This window comes from Gavialis gangeticus, unplaced genomic scaffold (genome assembly GCF_001723915.1).
Source record: "Gavialis gangeticus isolate Ggan-Ray unplaced genomic scaffold, GavGan_comp1, whole genome shotgun sequence".
Taxonomy (NCBI): domain Eukaryota; kingdom Metazoa; phylum Chordata; order Crocodylia; family Gavialidae; genus Gavialis; species Gavialis gangeticus.
The window spans coordinates 52,507,584-52,521,129 of NW_017729022.1; the positions used below are offsets into that span (position 1 = coordinate 52,507,584).

Below are 13,546 nucleotides of genomic sequence, written 5' to 3' on the forward strand. Positions count from 1 at the left end.
GGGGGGGGGGCAGTTAGGGGAAGAGACTACAGGAGGAGATGGTAGGGTGCAGAGGCGATGGAGGTGTGTGCAAGCAGCAGCTGAGGCTATGGCCCCAACCCTGGTAGGGGCTTCAGCTAGAGCCAGAGCCGGAGCCACAACAGCCACCTGCCCCCACCACTGCTCCTGTATGTGAGTCTAAGACCAAGGGCTTTCCCCCCTGTGTTAGACAGAGGAAAAATCTTAGAATCAAGTAAATATGGTATTGATTTTTTCTAAAAAAATAATCTCAGTTTTGTTGAAATGTTGTCACCTAACAGAAAATGTCTGGTGTCCACATGCACATTCACTGAGGGGCAGGAACTACGCCAGACGAACTGGGAGACTAAAAAGAATGCCAGGGCTATGGTTTTTCAGCTTTGTGCCATTTGGGGCAATAGGCAGTATCACTGATTTAGTTGCAGACACATGACACATTAACATCAGTGCAACTTACATAATTTTTCTATACCTGTGTAATCAACTGGTATCCCAAGTGAACAAAGGACCAGCTCTCCAGATCTGTTACAGCACCTCCCCTTCAGGGGGAGGGGAAGCTGCTGATAGCCTATTTGCATTGAGAAAAGGGTTAACCTGGGATAAAACTGATGACAGCTGCAGACCTATGGCTCCTATCCCTATGTAATTTATGTCAGTGGATACAGTTACTACTGACTTTCTGAAGAGTAACTTTACCCTGGAGTACAGTGACTTAAAGACTTACATCAGTGTATATTGTGAGTATGTTTCACATTTATATTGGTGTAGATTACACCAGTGTAAATATGCCATGGGCAGGTAAAAAGTGGGTAAAATTGTTACGGAGTTCATTCCCTCCTGGGAAACAGATTGTGATTTCTCATGGTGCACTTGGTCCCCTTGAAAGCCTGACATGGTATTTTCATGGCAAATGGAAATAACACTCCATACAGTGCTTACTAACTCTGATGTCCCTTTTTTGCCCTTTATTTTAATCCCAGACAGTGATAGAACAGAGGAAAATATTTTGTTCCCACCCTTTAATAGCCACTTTTGGCAGAAGGCAGATTTACCCTTTTCCTTCATTTCATGATAAAGTAGACAGGTGTGATGTGTTTACACTATTAAGAAGAATTCATTAGCAATCATTTGTAAAGAACTGTGATAGGAAGCTCACAGCTAAAATTGTAGTGGATTCTCAAGTACCCTATTATTCTATACAGTTCTGCTGGATGCAGACTAATCAGTTTATTCATCCTGGCTTCACTGTATGTTTCCTTTCCTTTGATTCAGTTATATCCTTAAACCAGATTTGCTCAGCAAGCTGCTCATACACTTATCTAGTCCCCCTCCTCCTTCCCTACCCCCTGGGGTTTTAATGCTTTCAGTGTCTGCAAAATGTTTCAGATCAACAAGGATGTATTGCACTGAATTCTCTTACATCCTTCTTGGGAGGACATCTCTGAGAAGATTTAGGGGCTTTCATGAGGATGCAGGGTTCAAGGCATTACCAGTTACGCAGGGGTCTGAATGGACCAAAGTCTTCCACTGCTTGGAACCAAGACAGGGAAAGAGGAGTGGGGGTGATGGGGGCGGGGGGAGGGGTTATAAAGAGGGGAATAATCTAAAATGAGGCAAAATCTGTTCAGCATCCATGAAACCATAAAAAATGTGATGAAATTTATCCTACTTTCCAGGCAGAGGTGGAAAGTTTTTCCTGCTCATCTGTTCCTGTTGCTGTTTCTCTCTTCCAGGGTTTGACTGCACTCTCACCTCCTTTTCAACATCTTGCATTCAAGCAGGGCCTCTCCACTGCACAGCCAGCATTCCAGCATGTAGTCAAGTACGAAGTTACGGTGTGCTGGGAAGCAGAGACTTGCAAGAGCATGTGTAGAGAAGTGCTTCAGCAATCTATCTGCAAGGAGTCACCACCATCAGAGGGAGGTTGCTATGGCTGCCATATATGGAGCCACCCTGTCTCTCCACATGTAGCATGCTGGCCTTCCTCACAAGATACTTTGACGGGCTAGCTGGTAGTGATTTAGCCCAGGGGTTTTGAAAGGGTAAAAGATGATGGGAGGGCTTGGAATTCCCTTTCCTCACCAATCAGGCCTCAGAGACTCACCCTCCATGTCACCTGATTGGCCCCTTGGATAACCTGGAGGGGGATAAAAGGGGCAGCGCAGATGACTCAGGAGAGACCAGTGAGGGACCACAAGGAAGGAGTTTCAAAGAGCTGCGCCAGTGGGGTGGGAGCAGTTGCCCCAGAACAACCTGAAGGAGTGGGACCTGCAGGCAGCAGTTGGACCTCAGCAGCACAGCGTGCAGCCGGCAGGAGAGACTCCCTGCTGGGCTCCAGGATTGCCTATGAGAGGCTGTGGCTAGCAGGAGAGGCTCCCCAGCTCCAGCAAGGATCTGAGCAGCGACCTGAGACGTTCCCTCATCAGTGTCGCATAGAGAGGGAGGATCACCTCCTTGCAAATAAAAAGATTTTTTTGCAACTATCTACTTGGTCTAATAAAAGATATCGCCTCTACCACAAGAGTTTTGACTGAAGATGGTTTAAATCACATTGGATTTTCTTTGACTGCTTCAGAGAGACAGGACAATCCAGTCTGATTGCATTCCATGGCCTGGGTCCAGGCCAGAGAGCTGAGTTCTTACATGCTTTATGTTTGTGCATAGGCTGAAATAGTTGCAGGCCCAAGATCTTGAACCATTTACTCTGCACAATAAATTTGGAATGCAATAGTTATCCTGAGGGGAATGAAAGAGAAGGAGCCAATTAATCAGTACTTTTGATTATTATACCAGGGCAGACAACCCATTTGCAGGTCAAAACTAGCACATCTAACTCTGTTAGTTTCCACTGGAGTTACTGAATAAGAAGTTAATAAACCACTGACTAGGCCACACAGTAAGTCTGCTTCCCTGTGAGTAAGTGTGTATTTGCAAAAGCCAGTGTGTCTTGCTTCCATGTTCACCTGGGGGCATAAGAGAACAGAAGGGTGACTTTTCATATAGTGTGGGGATTTTATCCATCCATTATTGATATCAGTGAAAGAGGGAGGATGATTCAGTGCCTAGCACACTGGCCTAGAAGTCAAGAAACATGGGTCTAATTCTCTGTAGTGTCACAAACTGCCTTCAAAAGTCACATAAAATTCATGAGATTCTAACTGTCTAAGAGGACAGTAGAGGACTAAGAATATGGGCCTAACTCATAGGGAATCATGAGGATTATGAAATGCTCGAACACTGTAGTACAAGAGGCCATATCAGCACAGAAGACAGATTAAACTAGTGAGAGCTAAAGTTCATAATGCCAGAATTAACTGTCCAGACAACTTCAATTGAATTCAGTTGCCTTATGCATATGTAGTATGTTGCCTTTAGATACACAAACATACTCAATACTATCCTCCTACCAACTACTTCAGTCAGTCAGTTAGCCAGTCAGTGGGTGTGCAATTGCTGAGCCATGCAATAGCATCCTCAGTGGCCATGTGCACATGGAACTGCACGTGGCCAACTACATAAAAAATGGTCAAAAGTCTACCCAAGCTTATCTGACCCATTGGATTAATGTGAATGAGGCACAGCAGTTTCTGTAGCCAATAGCGCACAGAGAAAGTGATGTGGCTAACATGATGGCCCGCTAATTTTTCATTCCTTAGCCTGAATCACCAGCTACCTGTTTCCAGTTGGGCCACCTGGTGGGTAGCCTTCATCATGCATTTGAAGTAAGGCTTGAACTTACACCTCTGGATCTATAGTGAGATGCCCAAAGTGGCCAAATGTATACTCAGCAGTTACTGTGCCATCAAGTTAGGCTAAGATCATGCATCTCTAAGCATCTTTCACAAATCTTAACAAAAAGGGTAATGCTTTTATTTCTATGGAAGTTACTAAGAATGTCAAGTATTATTAAATATTTAGAAATGTTTTAAAAGATGAATACAGAGACACATATAATGCAAGACATGAAACCAAGGGGACTTTTGCCACTGCAAACTTCTTTGGCAAAAACCTGACTTTTACCCCACTTCTTAAACCTAAAAAAACTTCATTCTGTTCCTACTAACTTCAATGTGAGAATCACATAGAGAGCTGAAGGCAATATTTAATTTTACTTTTTCAGGCATATTCTAAGTGTGTATTCTGAATGAGAAATTAGGAGAGAAATCATGGATTGTTGCAACTCTTTTAGATCTTTAAAGGAACACCCACCTGCTTTCAACATCTGTTCTCTTCTTCAATACAGCAGTCACTTTCAGTATCAAGGACTAGCACCAAAAACAGTGATAACATATTCAACCTTAAAGACAGTTAAGACACATAAGCAGCTTATGTTGTATTAGAGAAATAATAATAATTTAAAAAAAATCTTTTATATTTGGAAAAAATGACCTATATCCAGCACAATACAGTCGAGCTTTGTTTCCAGTTTCACTTTTTTATTAGGCAAAATAGCGTATTGTAGTTTATTGACTATAGACCTCCCTTTAGGAAAGGGTGCAGGGAGAGCAGGAAAAAAGGAAATACCTAACAAGGAGGCTTTATGGGTCCTGTGCTGCCCAGGGCTTGAACAGGGGCCAAGAGAAGCCCAATTTAGCAACACATTAGACCATACTAAGGACACCTAAAATGCAAAGGTCTTCATGTTAAAGCTCATTAATTTGCTCTAAGTGCACTCTGAACTCTCAAAGTTACACCACTTCATGTGAGAGTTAACTCTGGGGTAACTTCAGTCTGTGTTCCATGGAGATAAAATGAACAATTTGCAGTCCTCCAGCATGTCAGGCTGCACTACTTCCAGCCTCCTCTCCTTTCTGAGCAGGGATAAAACTCAGGTATCCTGGCTCCTAGCCACACCCCTGCTTGCCAGCCTTTACAAGTCAGAGCTGTGCAGGCAATAAACTATTAACCCTTAATGTGTGACTGCTTACAGCACATTCTAACTTTAACACCACTTAACACTGCACAGATGTTAGTATGGTCTAAGTGTAATATGTAACTTCAGCTTTATAGTAGCCCCTGACAGCCTCAACTAAGATGAATTCTATATAGAACCATTCCAGTCTCTGAAGAGCTTCTAATCTAAGGGTACATCTACCCTATGGTTATCATAGCTTGTGTAGACATACCTGCTGGTGGTACTGCTAGTGGTATTAGTTATGGCAACATGGAGCTTGAGGACTGCAAAAGTCATTAAAAAAAATCTGCAATGAGGCCTGTACTACTATAGCCACACTGTACTACAACTGGCTACACCAGTTAGGACCTGAGCTAACTGATTTAATGTTTGGCTGGCTAGGCTGTAACTGAATTGCACCGTAGACATGCCTTTAGGACACAAAACAAAGGAAGTACCAGCCCCATTTTAAAGGTCAGATATGAACACAGAGAGTAGTTATGCAACTTGGCCAAAGTCAGACAGGGAGTTTGTAGCAGATCCAGAAACTGGACTCCAAACTTGCATATGTTAGTCTGCCAGAGGGCCAGACTTCTAAGTCTGAGCCTCTAGACTCTAGGTACTGCTTAAATGCAAATAGTCAGAAAATTGGATTGGGAGAGATCTTGCAGATCTTCTAGACTACGGACAGACATTACACATAAACCAGCTGAAGTGATCAGAAACTGGTTTAAACCTGTAACAGAACAGATGCTCAGTACAAACAAACCAGTCTGAAAATGGCTGAAACCAGTTTGAGATAAACCTGGTTGAATGTAGTATCAGACTTAACTGATTTGGGTCAAACCAGTTTATGCAATATCTGTCCCAGACACTTTGCTGGTTTAAGCTAAACCAGACACCCCCAACATCCCGGCATGCTCCCTGGGCCTGGTGGAGCTCTCTGCTCCACAGCAGGGCTGGCCCCTCCCCTTTGCTCCCTGGCTGGAGCTCCAGCAGAGCCTTGCAGGCACAGCAGGGTCTGCTGGCTTCCCCATGCCTCCGTCCCTCACCACTCACTGCTTAAGCCAAGATCCCTTCCTCCTCTCTCCCACAGCACAGACTGTAGCCAGCATGTGCTATGCTAGCTAATGCTGTGTAAAGCAAATAAGACAGTGTCTGCTTAGGGCTTTTTGGAGTTAATCAACAGCTCAGCTGGTAGTGTCCCTGCATTCCTTCCTTTGGAAAAGGCTGACAGGGTTTTTTGGGTAAATCTGATATCTTTTATTAGACCAACTAAATACAGTAAAAACTGTGTTAACCGGCATTTAAGTAACCAGAACACTCTATTAACCGGAATTTCTAGATGTGGGAGGGAGGAGGAAGCTCACACGTAGCAGGGAAAGCTCATCGCTAACGCCACCCACCACCCTGCACTGTCACTGCTCTGCGTGCCCCCACATGGCCACTGCAACCCAACCCCCTCCTGATAAATGCTAGGTGGGGACCTCTCCCTAATCACCAGGGATCCTGGTTTTCCCTGATAAAAAATCACAAATACTCTGATAAAAAATTGCAAATTCTCTGATAAAAAATCCAATCTGTGATAAAAATTAAAGCCTCCCTGACCCTGTGTACCCCTCACTCCTCCCCACAGCCTCCCCAGTCAAGCTCATGCCCCTTACTCACCCCACAACAGCCCCCCAGCCCCACACACTCAGGCACAGGCACAGACACACAGACAAGCACATACACACAGACATAACACCCCCCCCAGCAAGTAGGTGTGTGGGGGGGATGGGGGAAAATGAAGGGGTTGTGGGGGCAGATTGAGAATGGGGGAGGAGTGCATCTCTGTGCCTGCTCCCAGGAGGGGGAGTGGGGGAGGGCACTGGTGCCCATCTGTGGGCCACACACCGCTGCCCGGCCGGGGAGAGGGGAAGCTTACACACTGCGGCCACCACCCCACCACCACTGCTGGGGGGAAGCTGGCTGGGGGCAGAGGGAGTGAGGATGTGCTGGAAGAAGACGTGGAGTGCCTGCCAGCTGGCAGGCACTCCTGATGGGGCTTTCCCCAACACTTTCCCCTCCCTCAGCCTGGGCATGCGGGAGGGGAACTGAGTGTGCCCCAGGGTGCAGTGGTGGAGCGGTGAGGGGCACTGCCAGCCCCCCCACTTCAACTCACTCCATGCCCGCTCCCAGAAGCAGGACTGGGGGAGCAAGGGCAGCAGTGCTTCTCTGTAGGCCACACGTGCTGCTCAGCCAGGGGAGAGAGGAAGCTCACATGCGGCAGCCACCGCCGCTACTGAACTGCCACCACTGCACCTCGTGCCACAACCACTGCAACCACCATGCTACTGTACCTTGCTTCCCATGAGGCTTTCCCACCGCTGGCCACAGGCAAGCGGCGCAAAGTGTGGCAGCAGCAATGGCTTCCGTGTGCGAGCTCCCCCTCCCCCCCAGCTGGGCAGCACACTTGTGGCCTGCAAAGGGGCACTGCTGCCCTCACCCCTGGCCCTGCTCCTGAAAGCGGGCACAGAGTGAGCTGAGGTTGGGGGCTGGCAGTGCCCCTCACCCCTCCACTACCATGCCCTGGGTGTGTTCTGTTCCCCCCCTTCTCACTACCTGCCCACCCACCTACCCAGGCTGACGGAGGGGAAGTGTTGGAGAAAGCCCCACCAGGCGTCTCAGTGCCTTCCCCCAAAACATCCTCACTCCCTCAGCCCCCAGCCAGCTTCCCCTCCAAGTCCTGCCCTGCAAATCCAAAGCCCCACTTACATCCAGCAACAAAGAAGACTGATCCTCTTCCTGCGGCAGTCTCCGGTCATCGGGTCCCGCCCTTTCCCCCTCTCCCTTCCCCTCCAGGCAGGGATGGAGCTTCCCATTCCTTTTGCAAACAGCACTTGCAAGCTGGAACTCTGCAAAAGGGGGAAACCTGAGGGTTTCCCTGCTAAAAGAGAAAATCCACATTTTCTCCAATTAAAATGGGAAATCCATGGTTTTCTCCATTTTTCCGTGGGAAATGGAAAACCCAGATCCCTGCTAATCACAGTGTCCTGCTGGGGCCTGGCCATGCCCTCCTAAGCTCAGCCCTATGCAAGGGAAGGGGGAGGGGAGGGCTGCTCTAGCACCCCCCGGCTTCTAGCCTGAGCCACTGCAGGCACATGCCTGCATTTCTGGGATCTCTGTCTGGTTACAAAACTGATTTAGCTTAGCCAGATTAGACTAACCTGCAAAGATTGAATCAGTTCAGGCTCAGGCTTTTTGAATGTCTGTCCCTTGCCCTAGTCCAACTATCTGTCCAGCTCCAGAATTCATTATTCCTAACACATTCCAGACAGATGCCCAACCAGCATCTTCTTAAAAACTTCCAGTGAAGCAGAGTCTATATATTCCCTGGGCAGCTTGTTCCTACTATTCTTATGGTCAGGGAACTTTTCCACAGATTCCTCTAAATCTGGAGTTTAAAAAAAAGACCCCAAACCTATGTGGATATGTACCATGGGCTACTTCATCTGCAACCACCTGCTACACCACTGAGCACAATATTCTTACAGTCTTGTAAGATGTGATATGGGCTCTTTAAGGACTGCATGTAGCTCTAGTTTTATGTATCAACCCAAAAATGAATCAGTACATTCTAGCCAGCTGAAGTGGAGTTCAGCTGAGATTCAGGCATATGGGGTTGCATGGCACTGAAGCACCCTTGTGCCCCACCCAGTTGAATCACTGTCTACAGGTGCAATGCTGAGCACGAAAAAACTCCGTAGCAGGGTAGTACTTGTATTTACAAGTACAAATCTGATGTGGAGTTAATTAGGTTTGGGCACCCTAACAGGGACCCATGTAGATGCCAAGATATTTACTGCAGAGCTAATTAGACAACTTCAATAAGCATCTCATGTAGACTTCTCATCCCTTATGTAAGGACCTGGGATACAATAGTGGTGGTATCATGTATGCTAATATAGATAATTTCCATAATGTGTGGAAGGAAATGGGTGGGCTGAAAGACTAAAAATGACCCCCTAAACAGAATAAAAACAAGACAAAAGCAGTGTATGATGTAAGCAAGGTACAGGAAGATGTAGATTGTTTTGCTGCCCCGCTTCAAAATCTTCAGCTAGCTCATTTGGTCTATGTCCCAGCATAGTCTTCCCAAGATCTGTGGCATTAGAACACTTTATTGCAGCCCATATTGTTACAGGTTCTGGGACAGAACAGAGATCACTTGATACCTATTACATTGATCTGCCACATCAGTTAAGCTTGTAGAAGTAAAGGAAATGAAGGTGGCTAATCAGGGGGTGGCTAGCACATGTATATGGTCACCTGTACAAACAAGGAAAAACAATATCATTATCGGGCATATGCCAATAGTTGAAGAGAGGAAGGAAGAATGAATTAGCAATGGGAATGCTGAAACAGGATTACGCTTATCCTCAGTAATTTGCACTGAAAAGCCAAAGGTTATATTCATCGCTCCCAGAAACCCTCCAACAACATTGCTGAAAGTACAGGTCCCACTTAGACTCTGAGCTATCTTGATGGTTTGTCATTCACTCTCTCTACTGCCTTGTTTTCTCACAGATCCATCCTACCTCTCAGTGGTGGTTCCCCTGCCTTTTTTTTTTAGCATTTGCTCTTGACAGTCAGTCCTCCACTTCCCTAGCAGGTCAGAAAGTGGCAGCTGGGAGTTTCTGACAGCAAGCTGGACAGTCATGTTAAACCTAGACCAGGCTCACCTTCCAGTAATAAGCCTCACCCCTTGATATACTTCCAGATACCGTGAGTTGGCAACCTACCATCTGGAACTCCCCAGTGTTTCACGACTAATGTTCCCAGGAAACAAACTTCTCACTAAGTAGAAGCTGTCTTCAGGCCAAACTCCTCCTCATCTAAAGTCAAAATAGGCTTCTGTTCATGACAAAGCTCAGGGATGTGATGGCACAAGATTAGACAATGTAGTTAATGAGCTGGAGGCTTGGATGGAAATACATTTTTTCATAATCACCAGTGATGATACATAGGAAGCTGAAGGGAGGCAAAATAATTCAGAGTAAGTCTGAATACAGGAGACTTTTTCTAAGTTATCTCATGTGGTGGCAGTGAGTCTTTTCTAGTCATTCCAGTGTATTATGCCTGAGACTGATCTCTGCTATGGTGCTGTCAGCTCCCTGTTCCCAAATTCAGAAAATTAAAGAGAGAAAATGGATTGGACTTTATTTGTTTCCTGATTTTGAGCCTTTGGGGTTCATGTTTTAAGGCTTTTACATAAACATGAAGGCTATAAACTAAGAGCTTGACAACAGGTGAATGTTGTGCTGATAGCATTTAAAGGTGTTTGTGTTAGACATAATTAATAAGGTTAGCTCAATGCAAAAAAGCATTTGGGAAGTAATTTCTGTCAGAGGTAGTTATTTCAGTGGAGTTCCAACAGCTCAGAAGCAAGTTTAATTAAAATATGTCAGTCTTATCCCAAAATTATTGTCTCCAATTGATCCTTTTGCATTGTCTTATAAACAGATTTAAAGACAGACTGGTGCATCTTTATTTTATAGACAAAACTGGAACTATTAAGAAAAAATCCAGTTTTTGAATTGGTCAATGAAACAGCCATTTTACTTCAGGGCAACAAATTTGTTAAATCTGTTTAGAAGCTATTGAGCCATGCTTTCATGTTCAATATAAACATCCAAAATGATTTAAAAATTGGTTTGGGAGAAGTTTGAACTTTTTTGTTCCAATATGAGACACAGAAAACTTTTAAAATATCAGAATTCCTCATGGAGCAGAAATTCCAAGATGTCAATATCTTTTGACAAAAGAAAAGAAAAGAAAAGGTACACAGTTAAGAAGTTGAGATCGCAGGTAGTTGCAGGACTCCAGGAACTGGAGCTTTAAGAAATACCCCATCTGAAAACAAAGACAATAACACAACCACCCAAATACTGTGAAATTCATAAAACTGTTCAAGTTGGTGATTGTGTTGCTGCCTCATTCTCAATATGGTAACTTCAGACTCATTGAGAATAAGAGAATTAGTTCAGGACAGTAATTCTCAATCCTTGGGTGCTGTGGGATCCTATGAAAGGTGCCACAAGGTCTGAGGAGATAAGCAGGTTAAGTGCAGCCTCAGGCTTGCCCCTGCTTGGCTGACTCTCCCTGCTCCCCACTGCATGACACCTCTGTCAGGAGGTAAGCACTGTAATATATAAATTAGTTTTTGAAATTGGGTGCCACTCAATTCACAAAAGTTATGCAAGTGTGCCTTGAGTTCACTGAGGGGTGCCTAGAGGCCAAAAAGGTTGAGAACCACTGGTTTAGGATTTAGTGGGACTGAAAGTATATTTTAAGGCAATATGAAGGCTAGGCTTTCACATAGACCAGGGGCTTTCAACCTTTTAAAATAAGTATACCCATGGCAGCCCCCTTTTCAGTAAGTATACCTCCCTGCCTGGGGAAGTGGGAGGGTGACAAGCGGCTGGACACAGTGTGGGGGCATGGTATGCGGTGGCAGCGCAGCATTGGTGCAGCCCTGCTCTTGCCCTGACCCTGCCCTGCTCCTGTGAGGCAGTGGCACGGGGTGGCAGCACTCCTGCCCCTGCATACCCCCTGGGACCTTTCAAAGTACCCCAGGGGTATGCCTACCCCCAGTTGACAACCCCTGACATAGACAATGAAGAAGAGGATATCAGCAAGTGGGCTGTATGTGACTAATGAAGCGGATTTCCTACTCCCTGGTCTCCTGAAAGTTCTCCCCTCTAGGAATCAGTGTTTCAGAGACACCTTGTACACAGCTTCCTGGGGGAGAAAAAGAGTTGGGTTTCCTTGATACAAGAGTGCCACCCAGAGGAAAATTACAAAATGACACAAAAGAGCAATAAGCATAAGGACACCTCCCATTAGCATTCACACTGTCTACAGGCAGCTGAGATTTTATTCCAGTGTCACCTGTGCCATTAATAAAGTTGGCACTTGTGGCAAGGCACCTATTTACAAATACGTATACTGTTTTCACTTGAGTTATAAACAAAATTGATGCTTTTAATACTTAATTACTGAGACAATGACTAATACCTACTGGCAGGTATTAATTGGAAAAACTGAAAAAAGCCAGACCTATTTCAATACACTAATGAATTTGCATTACTGTTTCTTTCTTTAAAATATTGAAATACACCCAAAAACTAAATCTCAGTATTCTTTGCCAGGGTATCGGTGGGGTCTGATCCAGTGAGGTATTCAGCTCTTCCCCTGACGCACCAACTACAGCAGTGGTAACAGATGAGTGCAGACATCTTAGCTGGATGAAGTCCTGTGTGTCTCAGATTTGACCCCTCTGCCCAACCTGGCATACACATACAGTGACAGAATGAAGACAATCACTCATAGAAGGGATTGGATTTCTTCCAACGTGGAATGAGACTTATTAGAAAGAGGAAGGCCATACTGGGATGGTATAGCAGAATAAGGATGTTCTTGGAGCATCATGGATTCAAGTATTTTATATTCCCATGATGGGATTTAAAGGGAAAAAAATGTGTGGGAGGTATCTGGTAATCCCAAGCTACAGGGCTTCTGGTGATCACCTGGAGGTCGGAAGGATTCCTTCCTTTACTCATCTCTCAATACTGCTTTCTTTGGTGTCTACAGTTTTTTCTCTTTATCTCTGAAACACTGGACATTAACCACAGCAAGAGGTGGGACTCTGGCTGTGGTGCATTGGTCCCCAAACAGTACATAGAAACTTCTCCGGTATCTTGACTGAGAGTCTTGCTATAGACCCAGAGCAAACTGATGACTTGATCTGGGATCAGTAATGAATTCTCGCCCCCCACCCCCCAGGTCAGACTGGCATGAACTGCTGGGGTATCTTGTCTGCCTGATACATAGCCTAGCAGCACCTGCGCCTTTCTTAATCCAACAAATTCCATGACACTGCAGTAGAAAGTCACTTAGTGGAGACTTGGTATTCCCTACCCTTTATGTGTGGTATGCTGGAGGTTTCTCTTTGGCCCCTCCAGTCCCAGAGGCTGTGGTGTCAGAGAGCAATGGGAGCCCAAAATTTTGTGAAGCCTTTGGGAAACTGGCTGTCTGCAAATGCAGGGGATTGGATTTGATAACCCAGGAGGCTCCTCTGAATCATCTGTTCTTGTGTTGTACCCTGGTCTCTGTTTCATTCCCAGACCCGGTGATAAGAATAGTTTCCAACATTCTGCTTGCTTAGATTTCTGCTACAGTTTTCATAACCAGTGCCCATAGCCTCAGAGAATAGTGCCCATCCGTTGGAGACTTAGTTCAAAATACAGGACAGTGATAATGTGATATTAGAACACACAGTATTTTCACAGCAGCAGTCCATTACAGGATGTCATATTGTAAATCACAGCTTCCATTCCCTCTCTAAAATATTCCCATTTAATCATGGCATGATAAGATGAAATCCCCTGCCAGGAAGAGCCCAGGAGGAAACAGTATCCTCAGATGCACCATCTGATATCAGCACATGTTCAGCACCTCTCAGGATTCCTTCCCTCATGTTTCTGCCCCATCAAAGTGAGGGAAATTTGCTTTCATTCAGAAAAAAGTTTGTATATTATTAGCCAGTGAGGCACAATCAAATGCAAATAGGAGAGTGCTACTCATGACATA

General features: G+C 45.3%; 1 long non-coding RNA gene across 1 annotated transcript; it reads left to right on the top strand.

The window, feature by feature from the left end:
* Positions 1 to 9,829: 9,829 nt before the first annotated feature.
* On the top strand, positions 9,830 to 13,161 carry LOC109297027. The gene is made up of 2 exons (XR_002097160.1): positions 9,830 to 9,950; positions 12,106 to 13,161. It is a non-coding gene; the product is annotated as an uncharacterized LOC109297027 (long non-coding RNA).
* Positions 13,162 to 13,546: the final 385 nt, after the last annotated feature.